Consider the following 18,544-nt stretch of genomic DNA (forward strand, 5'->3'; position numbering starts at 1 on the left):
GCCAATCATAAAACCGGATGATTTCGAAAGGGTGGGTGCTGTCGCGTTAGGGTGCGTCAACGCGAACGCGAAGATTCGTCCAAAGCCCCCCCCCGGTTTGGCCTAAAGGGTGCGTTGGGAGCGCCACGTCGCGTCGCGTTCACTGGAACGCGCCCTTTCGTCCAAAGCCCCCCCCCCCCGGTTTGGACGAAAGGGTGTGTTTAATAATAATGAATAAATAAATACAAATATTTATAAGAAAGCTGAACAAACAAAAAGACGAGTGATATGTGAAATTTGCATAGGAACATAAATCATCATATGGCACAAACATTCTTTTTAAGAATTCTTTTTTAACAATGACGGCATGCTGCATGAGGATTTTTCGGTGGAAATGTTTTATGGTGTAATATTGATACATGTAAAAATTATGACTGATTTCAAGGTTCTTTCAAATAAAAAAAGTAACTTACCTTCAATTTTATACTTTGCAGGTGTGTATTTATTACAAAGGAAAACATTCGTATACCTGGAGATATTTGGTGTCCCCCAAATTATAAAACTTACGGCAGATGTGTCCTGGAAGGGCAAGGCCAAAATTGATGTCGGGTCAGCATTCACAACGTTTAACTCTTCAGACCCTACCGTACTATATTTTACACTTGAGACCCTGCCTCAGTATATTTTGTGAGATGTATCTGTTGTGTATGTGTGCGTGTTGTGTGTATAATAATAATATGTGCGTGTTGTTTGTATAATAATAATAATACTTATAATAATAAAAATAATAATAATAATACTTATAATAATAATAATTTTCACCCCAAAGAGTGAATTTATGGAAATGAATTTTTGGAGTGAAAAATTGGCGCCAAGTGGCTTATTGCAAGGGTGGGTATCTGATTTTATTATTATTATTATTATTATCATTATTATTCTTAGTTGAACTTTTCTTTCTTTTCCTCAAATTGTCAATGCTTTAATTGATTGAAAATCCACTATTTTACGTGCAAATTGGCAATGTTATTATTATTATTATTATTAAACACACCCTTTCGTCCAAACCGGGGGGGGGGGGCCTTTTTGGACGAAAGGGCGCGTTCCAGTGAACGCGACGCGACGTGGCGCTCCCAACGCACCCTTTCGGCCAAACCGGGGGGGGGGGGGCTTTGGACGAATCTTCGCGTTCGCGTTGACGCACCCTAACGCGACAGCACCCACCCTTTCGACATAAGCCGACACAGCCAATCATAAAACCTAACCTCCATAACTTAATAAACTCAATTGCAATTTTTACATCATTCTGAACAAAAAAGTATAGGCCTATTACAATTCCAAATCTACATCCTATGCCATCTGATTTAATGTATGAAGACAGGAGTAAATGTAGCAAGATCGAGCCTAGGCATATGTCCTTTCACCCTCCTACCCGGATGATGCATCAGCTTGCTAGTCACTCACTATCTATAGTTTTTGTTAAAAGACGTGCATATTGGGTTAGGTTCGAGGAACAGACCGCCTAACCATCCCTCTCTCTCTCATGAAATCAAACCAGCCTCTCTCTCTCCCTTACATAATAATAATTGTGTATATTTGTAGAGCGCGCACACCGTCAGTAGACCCTGATGGCGCTAGCCGAGCAACAGTTCTCTTTTACAATGGAAAAATAAGATTTTATAGAAATTTATATAAATACTACACATGAACCATGATCAAGTACAATGTAAGAATAATAATTTCGCATCTGCTTCATTCACCCCAACCCATCCATCAGCCCATCATGCGGAACTCAGTGCCCTCTAGCTGCCCCGTTCACAGACAATTTAAGGGGTAAACCCAGTCAGTACATAACTCACAGGAGCTCTAGCAATCTGAGGACACCTGGTCCCACATGATCAGCCAGTGAACGGGAAGGGATGATTCATCTTTCTTATAATCATAAATGGAATAGAACAAAATACATTCAAAATCAGTTACAATTTAAATCAACCCTAACTATAGCCTCCCTACCCCTCTCTCTTTTACACACACACACACACACACACCATCACCCGAACTCTCTCTCCACCCTCTCCCTCTCTCTTACACCATTAAAGGTCAAGTTCACCTCCGAAAAATGTTGATTTGATTCAATATAGAAAATCAGACAAGCATGATGCTGAAAATTTCATCAAAATCCGATGTACTGAATAAGAAAGTTGTGACATTTTAAAATTTTGCTTTCGCAAAATAGTTAAATGCACAGTTTCGTCACATGCAAATGAGAGAATTGTTGATATCCTTCACTTACTATTTCTTTTGCTTTTTATCATTTGAATTATACATTATTTCAATTTTTACAGATTTGACAGTAAGGACCAACTTGACTGAACCATAAAATGTTAATGGTTATTCCACATGTTCAGGGAGAAATAAAACTTTGTTTCACTGCATTATGGGAAGACAATTAAAATATTCTATATTCCATATAATGAAATGCAAAAGAAATAGTGACTGAGTGATGTCATCAGTTCCCTCATTTGCAAACCAACCGGAAAGTGCAGAAATATACTGTTTTGTGAAATTAAGTGAAACTTAAAAATGACATAACTTTCTTACTTGACATCCGATTTTAATGAAATTTTTATTGCTGTGCTTGTTGGATTTTTCTCTTTTTATTTAAATCAATTTCATTTTGGGATGGACTTGCCCTTCAACACCGACTCTCTCTCTCACACAACCCCAACTAGCCCCCATCATAACGGACCAATTTGTTATTGTACATGCCTATGATGGATTTATTTTTCTTCTTTATGATATAATTTTGTTTTGTTTTGTAAAAAAAATACTTAAAAACTAAGCGAGTATATCAAGTTTGTCTTTATTATTGAAGGGGTACTACAAGCTAAAAATCGTCCAAATAAAATCAATAGAGTAAAATTAAACAAAACGCTGGCAGTCTGACCAGATCTGATGAAAATAACGAAGTTATTGAATTTCAAAGTTTAGCAATATTTTACAAGAACAGTTACATGGACGCTGGCATGAATATGCAATAGAATGCTGATTATGTCATATCCATACGTTCTTTTTTTCTTTTATAACTGAATTACAATTCACAATTACATTTACTTCATAATTATTCTGCATTTTTATACTTGTGCGTACTGTCTCCAGTTTAACAAAAGAAGTTACAACCATGATAATCAAACGCATTGAATAAGTACACTCGATCCTACATCAACATTATTGCTAGATATGTAAAAATATAATTTCACATAATAATAAAAGAATCAAGTGGGGAAATGACATATTTTTTTTAACCCAACGAACATGCAGGTTCCCATTTTACCCGATATTTTGAAAACTTTTTTTTGGGGTGCTTTATTTATGAACTATGGGTAAAACTTTTTCACTGAAACATTACAAAAAGATAAAATGTCATAACTTTATCGTTCTTGGCCGATAGTGATGAATTTTTCCTTATTGTGTTTGTTTGATTTTACTTTATCGGTCCAAGTTATATTTCATTCATCCCAGAGTACCCCTTAAGTCGCAAACAACTAATCTGAAAGAGATAGTACTTGCAAATGAATATAATCTATATCTTGAAATCATGAAAAAGATATTCCAGAGTTTCTCTGTAAGTTGCCCGTTATCAAATTTTAAAATAAACAAGCATTTGACACATCATGCTATTTCAAAAAGTGACAAGCAATAACTTAATAGATAATGGGGAATATAATGATACTTTGTGTGAAATCCTTTTGAGCAGCTATGTGCGAGATGCCACAGAAACTCGTATTAGTAAAAAAAGGACAAAACCTATAATTGATTAATAAACAAGTTTAAGTATTAAAATTCAAGTTAATTTCACTTAAAATGGATTTGCAAATAAAATACTATAAAAAATAAAATAAAATACTATCTCACGTATGATTATGACATCATTGACAACTGGTTTCATTAATTGCTGTCATGCCTTACTGTGGCGCAAATCAAAATGTACATCACTACCTACTGATTATCCAAGCATACAATATATGAAGTGATACTCTTCGACTCTGGTGGTTCGCGCGACGGAAGACCGTTCGGTGCTATAAGTCTATCCTTTTTGGAATACCCTTAGGGGGAGGCGGGGTAAGTAGTGACACTTTTTGCATTTTGCATGTCAGAATTGATATGACTAATGATATTGTAGAAATAAATACCTAGCCTTTAGATCTGATTCTTGGGAAATATTTTTCACCTATATATAATTTTCTCCCCCTCACTGAAAGTCATCGTGACCTTTGGAAAAACGATGTCAAATGGCACAACTTACCCTCATCTATGGGGTAAATTGTGCCACCTTCTGGGGTAAGTTGAGCCGCAAAAACTATTATTATTATTATTCATGTTTTATTTAACAAAAATCGATAAAAAGAACAGTGGGGGGGGGGATAGTCTTGTTAAGTTACAAAACTGTTTTACAACGGAGCCCTGCACAAAATGTATGCGGGAAGAGCCATCAAGTCAATTTTTATCTTAAGTCTTTTCACTTGTTAATTCTCTATAATACTAACATCCTCTAAAAGTAAAAGAATTTTCATGTGAATTTTTCCTTTCTGTCTGCATATCAATGGCTTTTAATGTTTTTTTTTTACATTACCATAAGAATTACTCTGGCTCAACTTGCCCAATGTTGGCTGGCTCAAATTACCCCAGTCCGAACGTAATGCGATATTTTCACATCCACACATTTCTTTTGCATCATCTAAAAGACTATGACAAGAATGATAATCCATTACCTGGAAAGTACAATATTGTTCTTATTTCTTGATTATATTCAAAAGACGTGTTCGGGTAAAAAGCACTTATATATTGCATACCCTTTCACTTTTTTTGCTGAAGTTTGTATTTTTCCCTCTAAAAAAAATACTTTTTTTCAAAGTTAAAAACAATGAGGTGGGATTAAGGGCTATGTAATGGGTCATCAATACATGACACCAACACAATGTCTGACTCATTCTTTATTAATGGACTGGGGGTGGTGGCTCAACTTGCCCCTTTGCTCAACTTACCCCGCCTTCCCTATTATATCCATCCTTTCCCAGAGTGCCTTAAACGTCCAATCTATCAAATTAAATGAAATGTCAACATGGTCATGCTCAATCATTATCCAACACCTCATGTAAGGAGACAACAATGAAACAAATGAAGATCAAAGTGCTAATTAAAGAACCACTTTATTATTATCATTATTATTATTACTATATATTATTGATATCAATAACATTATGACATTTTTTCCCATTACTTATTCGCCGAATGAAGATTATACAAAGAATTCATCACAATCTATAGTTTAGAGAATCACTAAGGAATATGATACAGCCTCTTAAATGGCAGTGGCAGAAACAATTGATTTTATAACTGACAATATGCCCTTAATCCATATAAATTGTACAAGAATGACAATCACCTGGGACAACCGCATAGCCAGGGTTACATTTTGCAGGGGGCGGTAAATGCACGCAAAGCGCGCTATATAGGTGGTGGGTGCAGAGATGGGTAGATTCCCCCTCCCGCAAGAAGCGGGAAGCTTTTGATGTTATATCAAATTAAAAAGGAAAAGGAGCCGTCTCTCTTGTCTCTAGTATCTAGTTGACTCTACTGTGATTTTGAACCTCGTTTTTGTGAACGCACAAAATAAATAAAATGGAGGAAATTGAAATAATACCCCCGCACGAAGTGCGAAAGCTAAGCGTTTCATCAATATCTTTGAAAATAAAAGGGTCTCGGGAAAAAGTGTATTCTCTAAGTTATATTAACTGCTTCCTTTGGAAAGAACGTATTTGATTATAATTACAATTTTGCGACAGTGCATATCTTTAACCCGCCCACACCGCCCCCTGGCTAAGCGCCTTTCTTGGAATACATGCATCTAGTCCGTCTTTTCACACTTCAACCTCAGATTATACAGCAAGTTTCAAGTGGCACATGATCCACGTATACAATCACAATATCTAACAAGAAGTTTGAAAAAACCGTTTCCCATTCATTCTGGAAGAATGGAGGTGCGATGGAGTTAAAGTGCACTCACGGCTGGATATAATATAATTTGAACACATAAAGTAAAATCAGACAAAATACTTGCAATTTTATCAAAATTGGAAAAGGAATAACAAATTAATGATCTCTCATAATTTTGCATTTTTTCGGTTAAACAATATGCATGTCTAAATGGAAATACATTGAGGAAGCTAATGATGTAAATTCTCCATTCATTCTTTTTGTATTTTTACCATTTTTATTCATTTTTTTTCCTTGGAGAATGACAAATATGGGTCAACTATTGAATTGATATCAAAAAATAATAATTTTGTTACATGTTAGACATATCATAAACACCCTTATGAAAATATGAAATAAATATATCATTTATGAACAAGGAAAATGAAAGCCAGGATACAGTCAGCCTATCGAATTAATTTTCACTGCGGCGTGCATGCAACTGTTTTCACAAAATCTTTTTAAAAATCTTGAAATTCAATTAATTTGTTATTTGTTATTCTATTCATTATTGATTTCTTGGAGCAGTCCGAAGAATAATAATGAAAAATCTTATGAAAATGTGATAAAAAATTTTATTCACATATTAATTAGAAATATAAAAAACTAGTTGATGGTGACATTATGTAAGTAAGATTTGATGTAATAAACACCAGTTCGAAATTTGTACCGAGCATTAGAAAATGTCGATATTGCAAGTATTTCAATTGAGTTTCTAAGTGAAGAGTTTTAATTAAGCAATTACAACAGAATTGGATGTACATAGTAAACTTGTAAAAAACATTTGAAGATACAAGACTGGTATAGGATAATAAAGACATTCAGAATCGAACTTAAGAAAACCAAGATTTAAACAAAAGATAAAAAAAACACTTCAACAAAATGAATTTACATTTATGAAACTTTGTTATTAGATTTTCGATGAAATTTTCAGCATTTTGCTTTATGATTTCAAGCTTTATTACCTAGATATAGTTTTGTTCACCCAATTGATAACGCTCATTTGATCAAGGGTATACAATAAAAGTAAGTATGCACCGAGTAAGCAGGGTATTGCAGTACATCGATTGGTCAAGTATTCACTCTAAAATGCAGGGATTAAAAAGTCAAAATGGAATGTAGTGAGTGAAAATCAAATTATTGATTTAGTTTAATCATGAAAAATATCGTTAAATCTTGGTATTTGCATTTAAATCTACAAAAAATTAAGCCATTTCGTGGTCCATTCTGTGCATGATCAGAAGAGGGTCATTGGTACTAAAGTGACGTTGGCGGTTTAATATTTGATGAGATAAGCGCCAACTTTGATGTTTTGATTATTCATATATTCTTTTCAATTGTGTTTCTCTTTATTAGATCTACAAAACAACAATGCGTCCACTAGCGACTGGTATTTCACAGTTTGCCAAGTACATTGTTATAACATCATGCTAAAGCCCCTTTTACACCTTCACGGATGCAACACGGATCATCACGGATCTCAGTCCGTGATGATCCGGGGTGACAAATTTGTATTTTTTCTAGCATTCTCGGAGCGATTACGGAGTTAACTGGTTAGTAACACGGATATGTACGGAAAAGTACGGAGTCTACAAGGATAGGCAAGGTAGCAATAGGGATCCTGTCTGATATGCTCCCGGAGCCAACACGGAATACCCGGATGATCACGGATGTTACCGGGTCTTTACACGGACCTTATCACTTCTTGTCGCCGGCATCCTCCTAGAATGAAGTTTCGTCCCTTTTTGCAGCATCTGGAACATGCTCGTGCTTGGTTATGAATACGGACTATTGTTCATGTACGCAAACAATACAAACATTTGACCCCGGATAAAGCCGGTATCAAAAGCCGGTATCAACAAGGATCACCCGGTTCTTACAAGGAGCCTCCCGGATGCATTCGGTAGCTACATGGATGTACAAGGAGGCTACAAGGATGAACACGGATGATTATCAGTCCGTGTACTCCGGGATGAAAAATTGAACATGTTCATTTTTCTCCCGGACATGCCGGTACATCAAGGATGGCTCCGGATGAGTAGCCGGAGTGTACACGGTAGTCCCGGACTGTACACGGATGACCCCGGATTGACAATCCGGGATGATCCGTGTTGCTTCCGTGAAGGTGTAAAAGGGGCTTAACGCATTCAAAGAAGATGAAACAAATACCTTCATAATTATAATAATAATAATACTCAATATTTATAACACGCTTTTCCCAAATGGCCCAAAGCGCTCACAATTTCAATGAACATAATTATAAAAGATACAAACAAAAATCAGAATGACATATTAAATGAAGGCAATTGCCTAGAACAAGAGAGTTTTAAGTGACTTCTTAAAAGACTTGATTGTTGGGGATTGTCTTATTGCAAGAGGGAGCTTGTTCCATTCCATAGAGGATGCAACCGTGAATGTTCTATCTGCAGTCTGTTTTCTTTTTGTTGGATATGTTAATTTAAGTGGGTCTTCAGAGGATCTAGTTCTTCTACCTGGGACATAAATTTCTAAACAATCAGACAAGTGTTCATTGGTGTGCTATTCTAGCATGCTATCACCAGGTCTATTCAATTTCTTCATCCTGTTTTGTATTAAGGCATGCTTACATAATATCTTGCTTTTAAATCTGCCAATCATTATGAAAGAAATGAAAGGTCATTTGACCAAAATTTCCAATATGGCCGTAACAATGGGCCTTTTCACACGTGTATCTTAAACCATCATTACTATCGTAATCGTGACTGTGATTAGTGTTCGTGATTTCTGATCATGTTCTAGTTTGGTTTCGCATGTGCTAAATATTCGTCATTAGCGTTATTTTTTACTGGAGTCATTCTAATTACGCTTTTTTACCGTGTGAAAGGGCAGTATGAAATGGTCTATCCGCCCTTTCACACGGTAAAAAAAATCGTAATTTGAATGATTCAAATGGAAAAATAAGGCTAATGACGAATATTTAGCACGTGTGAAACCAAACTAGAACATGATTAGAATCACGAACGCTAATCACAGTCACGACTACAATAGCAATCATCGTTACAATGATGATATAAGATTCACGTGTGACAAGGCCCGATATTAGCACACTTGTCAGTGTGATAGTGTGACAGCGGAGTGGTGTGGAGCGTTGTAATAAAGCTCAAAAGAACAGTCGAATTCACCAAAGTTTGCGGATGGTCCTGGTTTACGACTGCCCTACCAGGATATCAATGGGGATCACACTCCGACCCACTGGATTGTAAAGTTATGCCATTTTTTGGGATTCCCCAGACGCTAATTCTTATTAAATGACGGAAATCAACGATCCTTATTGGCTTAAAAAGCTGTTTGAGATAAATGTGATTCAGTTCTTTTGCCCCCCCCCCCCAGCAAAGTTCAGCGAGGTTTTCAAGCATGTGTTGAATATGTAGTAAAACACACCTTACACCAGGAAATTGATTTATTTCGTGAATGGTGACGAAATGACATTGTCTGGGGGTGTGAGAGTGTGTGCCGTGTGGGTGATTGTGGGTGGGGTTGTGTGTGTCTTTAAAAGGGGGGGGGGGGTTGTTCGGGGACAAGAATACATCAGTCTGGCGGCGGTAACGTCCGTTGAGTGAAGGAGTAGAGGTGTAAACTGATAAAAAATTCTGGGTCTACAGTACGCTAGTCAAGTTTGATTAGGGTTATTTTTAAAGGACTTCAATCATGTTAGACGGTCAACGAATTTACTTCAGTGTACACTGCAAGTTTTTCAAGTCAGGTTCCAAATTCAAAGAAATCGAGAAATAGAAATGAAAGAACTTCTGGACTAAAGTTTAAAACAGTAACAGAGCAGACTGCTTTGTTCTGGAGGTATTGCATGACTGGATTGTTTTACAAGTTAGATATCATATCTAAAATACCGAATGTTTGATTCTTGATGAATTCAACAAGTGATTTCTATTCTTTATTGAATGCTCAAATCCACACTTCGTGTTTTAAATTTGAAATGATGCCTTGTTCTGATAAAGACTGGAATTAAAATCTAATTTCCTTAAAGGAGAAATATATTGATTATGAATGTGGTCTTATTATATATCAATGGAAAGGTAATGATGTGGGGATCATCAGTGGGTCATTCAAAAATACCGAAAATAATACAAAAAGGTGAAAATCGCCGATTAAAAAACGCTAAAATGCCCCTCCGAAATATGCCTCGCATCGGTCTCTGAATTGACTGGAATTTGATGACGTCACTGTCTGTACGAGAGGCGTGATTGGCTCTCCCACGTGAAGCTCCACTTGCATGCAAAACCTGTTGCGTGGGTACGTTTTCTCCACACTGTCACTGAATACTTCTATCACGAAATGAAAGAAAACCCAGAATTTTATCTAGATTTGGATTTTCAAATTGATGATTTTAAAGATGAACAGAATGATGATGAAATGAACAACACAGTGAGGTAGTTGGAGGTAAATAATGGGGGAACAATGCCGATGATTATGATGAAAATTCAACTTGCCTGACGATCACAAGTAAAGTCATGTACATGCCGATTCGCTACCAACTCATGAGTCATGCAGCTGCTGCTACAAGTGGTAGCTATACGTACACCGCGCGGGCCAAATTAAATCCATGAAAATGAATAACCACATCCAGAGAGAGTCTATCATAAGAAGGAAAATAATGATATAACTGTACTTACAAACAAGTGAATAATCCGAATTAACCTGAAAGCAAATCAACTCAACGAATAGCAGCAGACGATATGCACCGACGATAAACTTCATGTGGCTGGGATAGATTGTCACTCGTTCTGTTAGATGTAATTTGTAACTCATTAATTTGACAAAATTACGAAACTCGGGGAATTATTTATATATATAAAAATATAGTAACATCTCTTATTATTTTTTGTATTACGATAAAACCTCTTTTGAAGGAAAATGTTGAGATAAACTAAAATTACTTTTAAATCCCCCCCCCCCCAACATGCGTAGCTTGTATGTCATTGCAAACAAACCATCGCAAACATGCACGTATTCCTTCCTTGCTGATTGAGAGCTGTGCAACACGTGCATAGATCTATTCTCTCAGTCTCAGCCAAGGCGAGCAAACAATACGGCATGTGTTGTTGTGATGGTTTGTTTACGATCACATAATGCTCATAATGCTACGCATGATGGGATGATCTTTTACATCTAATTTTAATTTACCTCAACGTTTTCCTTCAAAACAGGTTTTATCATAATTCAAAAAATGATAAGAGATGTTACTATATTTTTATATAGAATAATAATTCCCCGAGTTTCGTAATTTTGTCAAATTAATGAGATAAAAGTTACATCTAACAGAACGAGTGACAATCTATCCAGCCACATGAAGTTTATCGTCAGTGCATATGCCATATCGATATTCGTTGAGTTGATTTGCCTTCAGGTTCGGATTATTCACTTGTTTGTAAGTACAGTTATATCATTTTCCTTCTTATGATAGACTGTCTGGATGTGGTTATTCATGTTCAGCATGAATTCAATTTGGCCCGCGCGGTGTAGCTAGCACTTCCAGCAGCATGAATTGGTAGCGAATCGGTATATACATGACTTTACTTGTGATTGTGTTGCAAGTTGAATTTTCATCATCATCATCATCGGCGTAATTCCCCCAATTTACCTCCAACTACGTCACTGTGTTGTTTCACTTCATCATCATTCTCTTCATCTCAAAATCATCAATTTGAAAATCCAAATCAAGATAAAATTCTGGGTTTTCTTTCGATCATTTCGGGATCGAAGTATTCAGTGACAATGTGGAGAAAATGTACCCTTGCAACAGGTTTTGCATGCAAGTGGAGCTTCACGTGGGAGAGCCAATCACGCCTCTCGTACAGACAGTGACGTCATAAAAAAATCCCCAATTTCGCGGACGTAATTCTGCGTGTTTGGAGCATTCAGAGAGAGAACTTTAAACTATCAATTAACTGAGTTTCATCCGTCTCCATGATAAATGATGTACACCATCGTGTTCTCCTCATTTTCTCCTTTATTGTGATATATGATTCTCCAGTTTTACAATTTTCAATATATTTCTACTTTAAAATGTTGTTAGTTTTTACTTTGGGTTAGTATGAAAGAGGTTGCCCTTTGGACCGCAAGCTATCACACCATCCCCTTGGCTGTGACAACACCAATATTTCACAGTTCAAAGACTTTATTCAGCTTCAGCTGCTGCTTTCGTGCCCAAAATCGCCATCAAAATCGAGCGAAGAACAATGATAACAAAAATTAGAAGGAAGTAAAAGATTGAACAATCACACTTCCTCTCGTGTGCCAAACAATAACTATATCACTTTTGGGGAACATTTCTTAGCCAACTTTCAAATGACACCAGAAAGTTGGGAAACTATTCATGAATTGCAATTTAATGTACATCATTTTTACTATGTCATGATGGATCTCACCAGTGTGTTTATGGGAATCGGGAGAAAGTGATATTTTTTTGATTTGGCAGCCATTTCATAAGTGTATTCATTCGCTCTTAAAACCCCAAAGGTATTAGCTTTAAACTTGAATAAGTCGGCAGTTGCAACTTATTTTTCTATTTCCAGAGTCTCCACGCTAGACTGGAAGGTGAGAGAATTTTAATACAAACTTTTACATAGCATCATATTTTGTAATAAAGAACTCAACCATCTGTACAATAATTTTTTTTTTTTTTTATTTAAGTTTTTATTGAAATAAATCATAACAATCACAATATATACAAATGATTAGCATGATAAATAAGCATAAGAACATGAAACATTACAATAAGAAAAAGGCAGATATAATATAATTATCTAAAAGTATTCAAAGAGGGAAGCGCCGAGATAGAAAAAAAGACCGCCCTGAAGAAAATGAGAACAGAAGCCAAAAAAGGGGAATCGGACTAGAATGAGGACAGGCAGCTGAAGGATCCCCGCCCCAATTCTCTCTCTCTCTCTCTCTGCCCCCTTTCACTCTTCCTCCACTCGTACACACACACACACATTAGAACATTATCCCCGTACAAACACAAATATCTTTGCCCTCCATCCTGCATACGACACACAAACAAACACACCCTTGTTCACATAAAGAAAAAGGGGAGGAAACCCTCAGCCACGTGGCTCCATCCAATCCAAGATCCTGCCAAATATGGACCATCAACGTCATAAATTTGGAAACACTTTGCAAGTTCGAGAAAAAGGTCAGGAGGTCAAACATTCTCCAGAATACGCTTGCATAAATTAAGTCTCGGAGGTCGCCCTTGAAAGTACATACACGTGTAAATAGTATACGGACGAATTAAGCGGTACATTGTACTATGCAAAAGATAACAGCTCAAAGAAAAACATGATTTCCTTCATATAAAAATAATGTACAAACAATAATCACTATATCATCATACAGTGGCAGTATGAATTTTAACTTAGAGATTATTAGGTAAGGGGAACAGTATGGGTATCAATCTATAAACAAAAAAAGAGAAAAATAGAATTTAGATATCAGAATCGTGGGTCACAGGAATAAATACAGAGGTTGGCATGGACAGTTCTCCAAGAAACTTCTGTAATGTAGAGTAAATAATGCAGCATGATCAAGTATACACGCAAGAATGATACACACCCTTAAAGGTCGAAACGCCATTTCTTAAAATGACTATGCAGTCTATTTTTCTTTTTAGCTAAAAGATATTCAATTTCTTTTTGTTTTTTAACAACAGATTTAAATGAAATAAAATTTGGATGAATATTTCTAAACTTGCAGGAATAAATATGATATTTCAAAAGTAAAAATAAATATGAAATAAATCTGTCAGTGCTGATGCCAAAAAGCATTTCAAAGTTAGTTACAGACAAGTTCGATTTCAATTTATGTGAGATAACAGTGATAAGGTTATGCCAAATAGGAGTAATCTTTTCACATTCACAGAATATATGGATTAAGGTTTCTTCCTTCTTTCCACAGAAATAGCAGTCAGGAGAATCTTTCCTCTTGATCTTAAATAGGAAACTGTTGACTGCAATAGTTTTATGAAAAATTTTAAAATAAAAAGACCTTAATTTAGTGTCAATAGTACAAAAGAAATTGGTGTAATGAATCTTTTCCCAGCTAATATCAACAGGTAACAGTAAATTATCATTCCAGTATGCATATTTTTTAATTGGAACATGGGGGCTAAGTAGGATGTTGTAAACACTCTTAGGAACCTTTTTGTACTGTAACAAATTAAACACAATAGTATCATGAACACCAATAATGTCAACATCAAATTCTACCAACCAGCTCTCTGGGATATTTTTCATCAAAAAATTAAACTTTCTTCTATCTCTCAAGGATATACCAAAATCAAGTACCTCTATTAATACAGAAAGCATTTCACTAGTTTTAATATTTGAATGGTGATCTCTAGAACCCTGATAATCAATGTCATCAATAACTGTGTTAAAATCACCGCCTACTATTATGAATTCATTATCAAATTTTTCAAGTTCTGCAAACACTTTTAATAAAACGTCTGGGTCATCATTATTTGGTCCATAAACATTTACTAATGTGATAGGGAGTTCATTTATTATGGCATTTATAATCAAAAACCTCCCCTGAGGATCCTTAAAAATAGATTTAATATTTGTATTTAATGAGTTTCTTATAAGAATGGCCACACCTCTACTATTCGATGCAAAACTAGCAAAAAAAGCTATTTCACCCCACTGGGTTTTCCACAAGTATTCATCATTAAAATCACAATGGGTTTCCTGGAGAAATACAATATCAGCTTTAAGAGAACGCAAGAAATGAAAAACTTTTTTCCTTTTAACATAATCTTGTAGCCCCCTACAATTAAAAGAACTGAGCTTAATAAACATTATTTTTTAAGATACACCCTATTCCAAAACCATAGCCACCATAAGGAATACAAAATAGCACAAAAAAGAAAAGGTACATGAATGTTATGCAATCTGCCATTACCAAGGACGTTAAAAAATAAAAATAAAAAATAAATATATACATATCATTAAACATGAAAAAAATAAAGCAAGGCAAGCACAAGATCAAACAAAGGGCTTCAAATCAAAAACACAGCCCTGTGTATGAGTGCTAAATAATAACCTATACCAACTGAGATCAAAACAGTAGTACACGTACATAAAGGCACCAAAAGACTGACTAGAGAGTAGACTCAGATGAAGTGATGTCTATCAAATACTAACCGTAAAGATCACCTGAGTGCAGTAACAATGGATGAAAGTAAAACAAAATCAAAGTAAACAGCCGGGGGGGGGGGGGTGATATTACACTCATGACAGCGTAAAGATACAAAATAAAAATCAACACCAGTTTACATCTCTTTCAAAGTTTCTGATGAAAAAGTAAAAAAAAAAACAGAAATACACTATAACTTTTAAAGTCAACCAACGATGTGCAACTTTCCATCTCGAGCTCTGAAGCCCACCCTGTCCGGGTAGAGGAAGAAAGGCCTCTTCCCCTCATCTCTCAAACGCTTGATGAGATCCAACTTGTTTCTTCGCTTTTGCAGAACACATTTAGAAAAATCTTCAGATACAAAGATTTTCTTTCCCTTATTCTCCTTTAATTTAGCGATGCATGCCTTACGAACTCGCTCCTTTATGGTATATGATGTGAAGGCCACATGTATGACCCTTGGATCTGGCTTCTGATCTGCTGGGTATGAGCGCTTTGATGTTGGAGTACGGTGACATCTCTCAAATGTAGACTCTTCTGGAGATAATCCCACAAATCCATGGAGGAAATCCTGCAGTACTTCCATACAGCTTTCTCTAGGGCTTTCCGGTACACCATGAAAAACAAGGTTATTACGACGAGATCTGTTCTCTAAATCGTCTATCTTGGCAATCATGTCTTCTCTCTCTGATTTGAGCTTTTTCACTTCTGCCACAACATCATCAAGTTGAATGGCACATGCAGAGATTTTCTCCTCATTCTCAGACACTTTCAGGTTCACTTCATCTAATCTCTCCAAAAGAAGTAACTCCATGCGCTGTTCCAAACGAGTGAAGCGAGACTCAAATCGGTCGACAAAACTACTAAACCAATGCGGAGGTGTGTCAGATTTCATCTCACCAACACTTTGCTTAGCCGTACCGACCAGCATCTCCCCCGCCGAAACCTCCCCCGGGGCGTTGGCCTGAGTCGCGTCTGAATCTTGCACGATAACTTTCCTTGGGGCCGTCAGTTTGGGGTTATTCTTTTCAGGAGTATCTAACTGTCTTTTAGGTCCCATTACTATTCAATCACTGCCACAGATCATCAATCAACAGAAAAATACTTTGCTTACCGCCAGAATCTTCTCTCTGTCAGAATTTTGGTGAAAATTTAGATCAGCATTGTCACATGGCTACTGTCTCTTCCCATGGACAAAGGCGCCCTCCATCTGTACAATAATTTTATCTATTGGAATTGTTTATGTTAAAAATCTGATTTTTGTATAGCGACAACTGCCTACAAGATTTTAATCGTTTTGGTTCCCTCATGCCTTGTCCCACAAGGTTCGGGGTTCAAATCCCCGGCAGCAATTGCATCATTTGGCAAGGCGTTTATCTACAATTGCCACCCTTCACCCAGGTGTAGTAAATGGGTACTCGGTAGGAAGGAATTCCTTGAATGTTCGATCGTCCAATCAGTGTAGCCGTGCTAAAGCTTGGGTAATAGTATGCAGTGCTTAGAAATATTTTTATTAAGCGATATAAATGTTGCATTTTATTATTGTTATGATGTTGTTTCTTATATGAATGTATAAATTGCATTTATTTGTTAGTACATGTAGGCATATTATGTCATTTTGCATTGTTTAATTCTACTTTTAGTTTTTCATTTTTTTTCATATCAAATGAAATCTAAATCTAAAAAAAAAATTTAAAAAGATATTCCATCATTAACCTGTTGTCTCCAAAAAAATCACTAAATTTTCAGTTGACCGTCATCAAATTTCAAAATAAAATGATTTTTATTCAAATGTGATTTCAAAAAATGACGAGCACTAACTAATCTTGCAGAAAATTGAAAATACCAAATGATGATACTTCGTATGAAATCGTTTTCAACAGCTATATGCGAGTTGCCGCAGAAAGTACATCAATCGATACTTCCGACTCTCTGGAAGTTCTTGCGACGAAATAGCATTCGGCACTAAGTCTATGATTTTTGAAAGATACATTCTCATTCTGTGTTTCCTTAAGAAATCAATTAACAAAACTAAAGGAAACGTCAGTCGCAATCACTCTCAAACATCCATAAAAGGAGAAGACAACAATGAAACACAGGAAATCAACGTGTTAATGAAACCACCATTTTAATTATTAACACTATAATTATTGTTATTATACTGTAAAAACTGCGGTTTTAAAACTGACACCAATCGGTGTTAATAGAAGACCACACCCTGAGGTGTTAAAATTACACACTAGAGATCAAACATAACACCAAAGAGTGTAAATGTAACAACAAAATGTGTTGTAACAACACCCATAGGTGTAAAACTAACACCACCAATTTAACATCGATGTAAAATAACTGGTGTGGTCCTCTATATACACCGGTTAACACCACGGTTTTTTGCTCTGTACAATTATCACTATTATTGATAATATTATTATCACAATTATTATTTTTAACTATTCGGCAAAAGAAGATATGAAAAAAGACAACGGATATAGTTCAAAGAATACATAAATACACAACAAAAACATAACATATTTTATTTTTCGATCGGGGATTCGGGGGATGCCAATTTTTTTACTCACACGGTATATGAATACTCCTCTTCTCTGGTGGTTCGCGCTACGAAAAAGCTTACATAGATTAAAAGAGGATAATCCAACAAACATATCATTGAAAATTACATGAAAATCCGATGTCAAATAAGAAAGTTATTACATTTTGAAGTTTTGCTTAATTTCACACAATAGTTATATGCACATTCTGATTAGTATGCAAATGAGGTGACTGATGACGTTACCCACTCATTACTTCTGTTTAATTTTATCATATGAAATATTCTTGTCTTCCTCCCTGAAAATGTAGAACATTTTATAGTTCAGTGAAATCGGTCCTTAAATAAATATCACATCGTTAAAAAAGAAATAAAATGCAAATATGAGCAATAAAAAAAAATGCAGTAGTGAGAGACATCATCGACTCTCTCACTCTCTGTCACTAAGTTGTGTATATAATTATTTTGTTAAAAAATAAGCGAAATATTAAAATGCCATAAGTATTTAATTTTCCTTTTAAAGGATTTTTTAGAGTTTTCTTTGTTTGAATTCTTTTCTTTTTATTCAAATCAATATTTTTCTAGGGCGGACTTGACCTTTAAACTTTCGGTCTTTCAAAATAAATGAAATGTCAACATGGTCATGCTCAATCATTCTCCAACATCTCATGTAAGGAGGCGACAACAATTTAACAAAGTGTTCGTGAAAGTACCATTGTTTACTATTAATGCTATTATAGATATCAATATATAATAACTATCATTACGTAGATGATATAAAGAATATATAAAAAG

The sequence above is a fragment of the Lytechinus variegatus genome, chromosome 8 (assembly GCF_018143015.1).
Source record: "Lytechinus variegatus isolate NC3 chromosome 8, Lvar_3.0, whole genome shotgun sequence".
Lineage (NCBI taxonomy): Eukaryota > Metazoa > Echinodermata > Echinoidea > Temnopleuroida > Toxopneustidae > Lytechinus > Lytechinus variegatus.